This window comes from Macrobrachium rosenbergii, chromosome 53 (genome assembly GCF_040412425.1).
Source record: "Macrobrachium rosenbergii isolate ZJJX-2024 chromosome 53, ASM4041242v1, whole genome shotgun sequence".
NCBI classification, from domain to species: Eukaryota; Metazoa; Arthropoda; class Malacostraca; order Decapoda; family Palaemonidae; genus Macrobrachium; species Macrobrachium rosenbergii.
The window spans coordinates 14,877,861-14,885,323 of record NC_089793.1 but is presented as its reverse complement, the minus strand read 5'-3'; the positions used below and the strand labels follow the sequence as shown (position 1 = coordinate 14,885,323).

General features: G+C 36.8%; 1 protein-coding gene across 1 annotated transcript in view; it reads right to left on the bottom strand.

Moving 5' to 3' along the window:
- LOC136834311 (Kruppel-like factor 2) overlaps positions 1-7,463 on the bottom strand; it is a 400,573-nt gene that overhangs the window by 166,615 nt on the left and 226,495 nt on the right. The gene's annotated exons all lie outside the window — the stretch shown is intronic.

Below are 7,463 nucleotides of genomic sequence, written 5' to 3'. Positions count from 1 at the left end.
ATAGTCTATGAGGGTGATCTTTTCAAGTTAGCTGGTCGTTCAAAGGAGGGCGATCTTTTATTTTTATTCGGTCGTCTCAAGGAGTTTGATCTTGTATTTTATTTCTTGCTCTCAAGAAGGTCAATATTTGGTTATTTTTGATTCTCGTAAACATTTCTGTAACATTCTCCGAGAGGGGTCGAGAATGACTTAGAAATTGTAATCCAGGTTTTTGCGACCTGAGCGATGCACAGGTGGATGATTCCTCCTGTGGTCTTTCATTTTCGCAAGCAATAATGAGATTTCGCCACCTTAAAAGCCATCCAATTTGGAGGCATGAAGTTAAACCTCACGGCCGGAGAACATCAACGTCACATTTCATTCCTAAAGCAGAGGTTTTTTTTGTTTCTTTACTCACGAACCGAATCAGATCTTAAAAAGAAAAGTGATACTGGGGAGAAAATTTCAACTCGCTGCATGAAGAAGGCTATTTGAAAAACCATGAAGGAAGTTTCATTTGCATTCGACAGTATTCTAAAAACTTCTCGGAGATGAACATCACGAGGTGTCTCGCGGAGACCTGATTTTTGCAGGTGCGCGCATTCGAGTCGCAGTAAAAATAGGAAACAATGGTCTGCTAACTGCTCAGTGGATAAGGTTGTCGCAATAACTTTGCCCATTTGCGTATTAATATGAATTTATGCTGCTTCAGTATTGCTAGTAATTGATGTTTTTATTTATTTTTATCGTTTATCGACCTCGTTGATTGACTCCGATGTTCTGACTATTTAGAATCAAAATTATTTCCATCGTACCAGTTTATGCCATTTACATTGCATATTGTGAGTTCATTGTTAAAAGTATTTACGACCTGTAACTGGTTTCACTATTAAAAAATCATAATTGCCAAATAATGCAAAAGAAAGCGTAAAGTTTCGATAAATACTGTTTCTTTCTTTTTTTTTTAAACATCTACCGCTTCAAAGATTGGAAATGTTTCGGTGTAAACGACACACAACAGCATTGCCTTCGACAAAGAGCAGAACTATGGAGTGGATGCATAATCATTCCGACCCCACGGTATTAATTACAGCATTTAGTTACACCTTCCTATTACGAAAGTCCCCATCTTCGTAATTACCGAGTTTCTCGTATCGTTGTCTGGAAACATTGCTAAGGAGGAAATTCAGGTAATTGTTCCTTATTAGAAGAGAATTACGAAATAGAAGAAAGAGGAGACCTTGAGCTTAAGCGGGACAGGATAGAACCAGTGGACCAGCAGACTTGGAGAACGGTAGAATGTTGGAAAAAGACGAGCACAGAATAGGCATACCAATTTGCAAATAATATTAGGCCTCTGGATAGATATAACAAGTAAGCAGTTTTTATCCCCTGTAACGCTTTTTCACGAAAAAGCAGGTTCGTTAGCTGTGACTGCGTAAGTTAAGTAACGAAACTACTACTTTATTCCTTAAAGAACTGGCGATGTCAACGAGGGAGTTCCGTGAACAATAAAAATCAGCCACCCGTGCATGAAAGAGGAATTTAATTACTCTCGTCCCCCTCTTCAAAATTTGTCTGAAGTTTTCCAGGCTGTGTTATGATCTGCTTCCCTTTATCGTCAGTTGAGAGAGAGAGAGAGAGAGAGAGAGAGAGAGAGAGAGAGAGAGAGAGAAATTACCCATTGATAATCAGAAATTACCACAATGAGACTTGCATTCGTTTTTCGTGTTTTCGTTTTTTTTTCTCTCTCTCATTTCATCGTCATCCCCTTGCTTACAAACCGTGTTTATTCTTTTGTGCTATTATTCCTGCTTGCGTTTCCTCATCCCAGCGACTTACAATATCAGAAACCCAAAATGACTGGTTTTTAAGGCGACTGCCATTCCTCGTCGGATTTATAACCACCACGGCCTTTGTCTCTGCAAGTTTATTGGAACGCTCCTTGCGGGAAAGTCGTCGATTCTGCCAGGGGGTGGAATTCGAATCAGATTTAGATTTTCTCATGTGATACAATGGGAATTTGATTTCGAGTTTCTGATTAGAAGAAGAAGAGAATCTCTCATCGATTCTTTCATCTTATGATTACCTCGAGAATTTCCTTTCAGTTTCCTTTCGGGGGAGGGAATTAGAATCTGATTTATTTCGTCTGACGGAAGATTCAGTTTTTTTTCATTATTCTTTTTATTCTTATCCTCCTTCTTCTTTGTTGTTTTTGGTAGCCTTTCTTTTAATAACGTGACAGAAATTCTAATATCAGATTTTGTAATTATCAAGTGAGATTTAAACTTTTCTTGATTTGCATTTCTGTCTTGGATTCGCCCATAATCTACCACGAGATGTTTAAAAATATAAACTTAGTCTTTTAAAACAGTTATAAGATACAGATGATTTAAAACTCCATAAAGTCGAGATGTGATTAACCTAGCATAATTAGACAGAAGTAAGGGCTTTGATAAGTTGTAATTTTGACAACTGGTGCTTCACTGTGTGACTAGCATATCATTAAACGGTGTATCACAGTGACGCTACATAGATTGTTTTGTGTTGTACTGCCTTAAAAAACACTTCAATTTACTTTTTGGTATATTATGTTGTGTCTAAGGGCTATTATTTTGTCTGATTGTTTTCTGAAAACTTCTTTCCTTGCACTTCGTTTATTTTTATTTATATATTTGTTTTGCAAGGACATAAATCGATCAAGGGCGCATGCACACAAACACATGCTCAAACTATTTATCTATCAGCTCAACCCTAAAACGTATAATTTAGCTGTATTAGAAGTGAATGTATAATCTGGGGATTTGTTCTTGTGTAAATATTTGAAGTGTAGTTATGTTTTCTTCGAGATGATAAATTTCCTCTGGATAAATCAAAGATTTTGATGATAAACTTAGCTGATAGCCTGACTGGATAAGTATTGATGCTAGAAAATTGCAAGATTTTATCTTGTGATTTGTTGATGCATTGAGTTGCAACCTATCAATCAGCGTCAGTCACTTCTAGTAAGAACGCTGATGGAATTTCTTTCTTTTCTTAACAAACATCTGCTGGCAACAAGTTTATCTGTTCCCTCAGGTGGAGCACTGGGACCCAGAAACCCTCTGTAACCAGTTACAGACAAATTCACGGAGGAAGATTGTGTATATCCATGAGGAATACGGAGTTCTGGAATTCCTCATTACTATAAATTAGCGTAGATTCTAAAAATAATATCATATGTGCTCTTAATAAACTTTATAGTTAAACCTTGATGAAATAAATTTCATTTTTTTTACCAGCAGTTTCTTTAATTTTATTTAAGAAAAAAATGCCAAAAAAAGCTATTTGACTTTAAATGTATTGGGAAAAAAGTTGCCTCGAGAGTAACCTGTGAACTTTGTGCTCTTTTTTTTTATTTTATAAATCTTCAGTTTCAAAATGTTTCTGTTCCGATACAGAATGAAACTCAGCATTTCAAACAACCTTGATTCATTTGTATAATTGAATGAAATATAATGATTCGCACTTTTTCTCTGAGACTGTCCAAACTATATCTTAAATTAGAATCAAATCTTCTCTCGATATCTGAGCTAATCATCCTCAGGACCAGATGATTAAAGCTAAAAAACGTCTTTTTCTGCGTTGACTTCTGATGAGTATCGCTCATCGGGTGTGCCCTGCACTCTCACCCCGAAAAAGGTGATTCTTTGATAGCCCGTCGAGAGTGACTTCATTGGCATATCTTCTCATTTTGACCGGGTTCCTGGATGTTAATCTATGCAAGACTGGACCTTCCACTTACACGTTTTTTAGCTCGCTCTCAGCTCTCTCTCTCTCTCTCTCTCTCTCTCTCTCTCTCTCTCTCTCTCTCTCTATATATATATATATATATATATATATATATATATATATATATATATATATATATATATATATATGTATATAATATATAATATATATATATATATATATATATATATATATATATATATGTGTGTGTGTGTGTGTAAAATGTATTTGTACGTAGAATATCTCAGTTCACCCTAAAGATTTTTGGATCAGATTGGTTATCCTATATGTTTATTTTGTTAAACACAGATATTATTATTATTATTATTATTATATTATTATTATTATTATTATTATTATTATTATTATTATTATTGTTGTTTGTTGTTGTTGTTGTTATTTGTTGTTGTTGTTGTTGTTATTGTTGTTTTTAGAGCCTGAGCACTGTCCTTTTTTAACACCTTTACAACAAAATCTTGCGACTTATTAGGCTTTGAGTTTGACGCGTAAAACAAATATCATCGTTAAATCATCGAAATATGCAATAAAACGTCTAGTCAGTGTTTGCTTTATTATTTATACATTACAAGTAAAGAAATTTCTGCGACTCGTAAACAGAACCTATAATGACTGTTCGCTTCTGTTCACGTCTCTTGTATAACGTTCGGACTTTTTTCTGCTTCTTTATCATCGTTTCATGAAATGTTTGTTGAGGACAGTACTGTCTTCTTAACAAATACTTATTTCATATTGAACGAATGATTTTGAGTTATCTGGCGTCATAACTGCAATGGTCATTGATGCTGTTTTATAATGAAGTTGGCAGGTCGGTGTAATCGAAATAAGGTCCACTTCATTATTCTTGATGGTAAAGAAGGGATACGTATGAAGGTTATGGGCTCTCTAAATCATTCTCAGAGAAGAAAGGTTTCTCGACTTTGTATATAATTTGTTGCGAATGGACTCGATTAATTTCCTAAAGTTATCCTCGAGGTCGGTGACAAGACGACTTACCGCACTGGGCCTTTAATGGCAACTATCAAAATAGGGGAGAAAATGATAGTCTTGGGTGTCCCCCCTGATTAATGACCCTTCTGCGCTCTCTTTAATCGGGTCGAAGAACATGCTGGTTCATTACCAGCCTCATATCCTTTGGTGGCTGCAGTCATTAATCAGCCGCATTACGTCGATACTGAAACTTCTTGGCGTCATTTGTCATAGCCATATACGCAGTGCTTTTTCTTTTCTTGCTTACACTGAAAGGACGCTTATAATGGCAGAGTTTACCCCTGATATTATTATTATTATGCATTAATCGTGGACATTCATTTTCTGAATTCTAGGGTACTTTTGGCACTGGTTATCTGCCCTTGCTAAGATTTTGCGCAGTTGTTGTACACTGCTTATTATTAAATGTATATATGTCATCGATATGACCCATATTTAACAAACATTTCATTAAAACATTATTGATCACCTACGGTAAAATTTTGTTCTTTTAGTCATGCTTTTTTTCTCCCAGGTTATGCTTTTTCAGAATTGATATGCGACTTCAATTTATGAACGGTTAACAATGATATGACGCACATTCGGTAAAATGTTACCTCTAACGTTATCAAGCACTCATGGTGACTCTTATTTATGGAATTACAGCGCATTTCTGGATTTGTTATTGTCTCGTTGGTCAGTGATTTGACACAATTGACAAAAGACGACTGAAGAACATGGGTGATTTCGCAGTATGTGTGTGCGTGTGTGTACGTGCGTGTGTAATGCTTGCCCTTGATAGAAATGCCTTTCCCTCTTTCAAGTGGCGGATGTATCATATCCTTCGAGATTTTGCCCGACTACTTTTTTCCAGCTTTTACCCAGGAATTTTCGTGTATCCTATCAGTTCTGACTATAACTTGGGCTTTGGTTCCCACCCCTTAGGCCTTCAGGTATGTATATAGAGAAAAATGGCTTTGATAACTGTGTAGGAAATTGAAACTGCCTTCCCAGCGCGTTGCTTTACACTTGCTGCAAACCTCTCTCTCTCTCTCTCTCTCTCTCTCTCTCTCTCTCTCTCTCTCTCTCTCAGCTGTGCATGACCTGTGTACTCAGCCAGTCAGTCTTCCTTTCGAAGTTTATTTCGTTTCTTTCTCTCTTTCTTGAACCACAAGTATAATTATGCAACCACGATCCACGGTAATTTTATGGTCTTTGCAGGAGTTATTACGTTATTTAAACTCATTAAAGACGTTAGTAATTCATACGTAGTTTCAAATACTGTGAATAGGCAAATTTATTAGCTCTCGCCATAATTAAGGCGCATCTGGGTTGCCATGGAGCCAGGTTTCCAGCTATTTCAAGACGCGCGATTTCGAAATTGAGTTACGGTTCTTTATTCATAGTTGTTTATTATCTTATTAATTCGATATTAAGGAAAAAAACGGAAATTTAAAATCTCAGAAACGAAATCGACCATTTCTTTTTTTTTTTTTCATTTCGAGAAAAAGTTGATGAGATTGTTTTTACAAAGTCTGCATGAAAACAGAAGTTTTCATACGTTTTGTTTTGCTTTTTTTTTGCTTTTTTCATTCGCATTATTTTTAGGAAGAGCTGGGCCATGAATGACGTGCTGTGTTAAATAAGAGAAAAATTAATATTCAGTTACGTATATTCCCCATATATTTTGTTGTAAATTACTGCACAAAAACAATGTCGAATTATTATTTTTATTATTATTAAGTAACTCTTTCTGCCAAAGTTACTGCCAAATTTTCTTAGTCCCTTCTTCCCCTCCTAAATGACCTTACTGGAATTTTAAGAATGCCCTTCGGTATCTCTCGAGGGTTACGCCGTTATCATTCTCCATCTCTTATGTAATTAAATATGATCGTTATCGGGCCACCGTGCAGTCTTCAGACGTTAAACGTACACTCTGGTGATTAATTCATTCATTAAGGGAAGTTACGCGAAACGCCAAGGAATCCTCCTCAAGGAAATGAGACCATGGCTGGAGGGTCCTACCAGTGCAGTGGCCTAGGTGCGGGTCCTTTGCCTACTTCCCCCCATGCCGTCTTTGGATCCGACCCCTCCGGTTGTCTGTTTGCTTATGGAATATGGATAGCCTCAGTATCGTTAAATTTAGTGAACACTAGTTCTTATTTATTGTGATGGCGAGCGCGTTGGGGAATTCTTGAGTGTATGTATGTATGTATGTATGTAAACAAACAGCTGACACTGAAGAAAAGTTATTCGAGAGAACTATGACCTCAAATTGACATATAAAGTGGGTCTGCGCAACATGGGGCCTCTCCAAAAATAAACACGGAACGGTTATGTGAGTGTTTGTGTGTATGCGTTTGATTACCTATTTTAGAACCTTAATGAACCAACGAGTAATTCCCCTCGGTACCTAATTTTGAATTTGCAAAAAGAACGTCGATATTCCTGGTGAAAAATGGGGAATGAAAGCCAAATTCTCCTTCAACGCCTTTGCTACATTCTTTTCAGTACAGGATTTTCGTCAGGCGGGCATCCCCTGCTGATTATCTCGTCATCGGAACACTATCTCTGCTGGCGATTTCGCCTTCCCGTGCCGTCCTTTCTATTTACCAGATGACCTTTCGCCGCAGCCAGGGCCAAAACCTCACGATGAAATTTATTTAAGTCGTAATTTCTGGCCGATTCAGGTGCCCCGCTGGCTCTCGTCGTCAATATCAAATTCA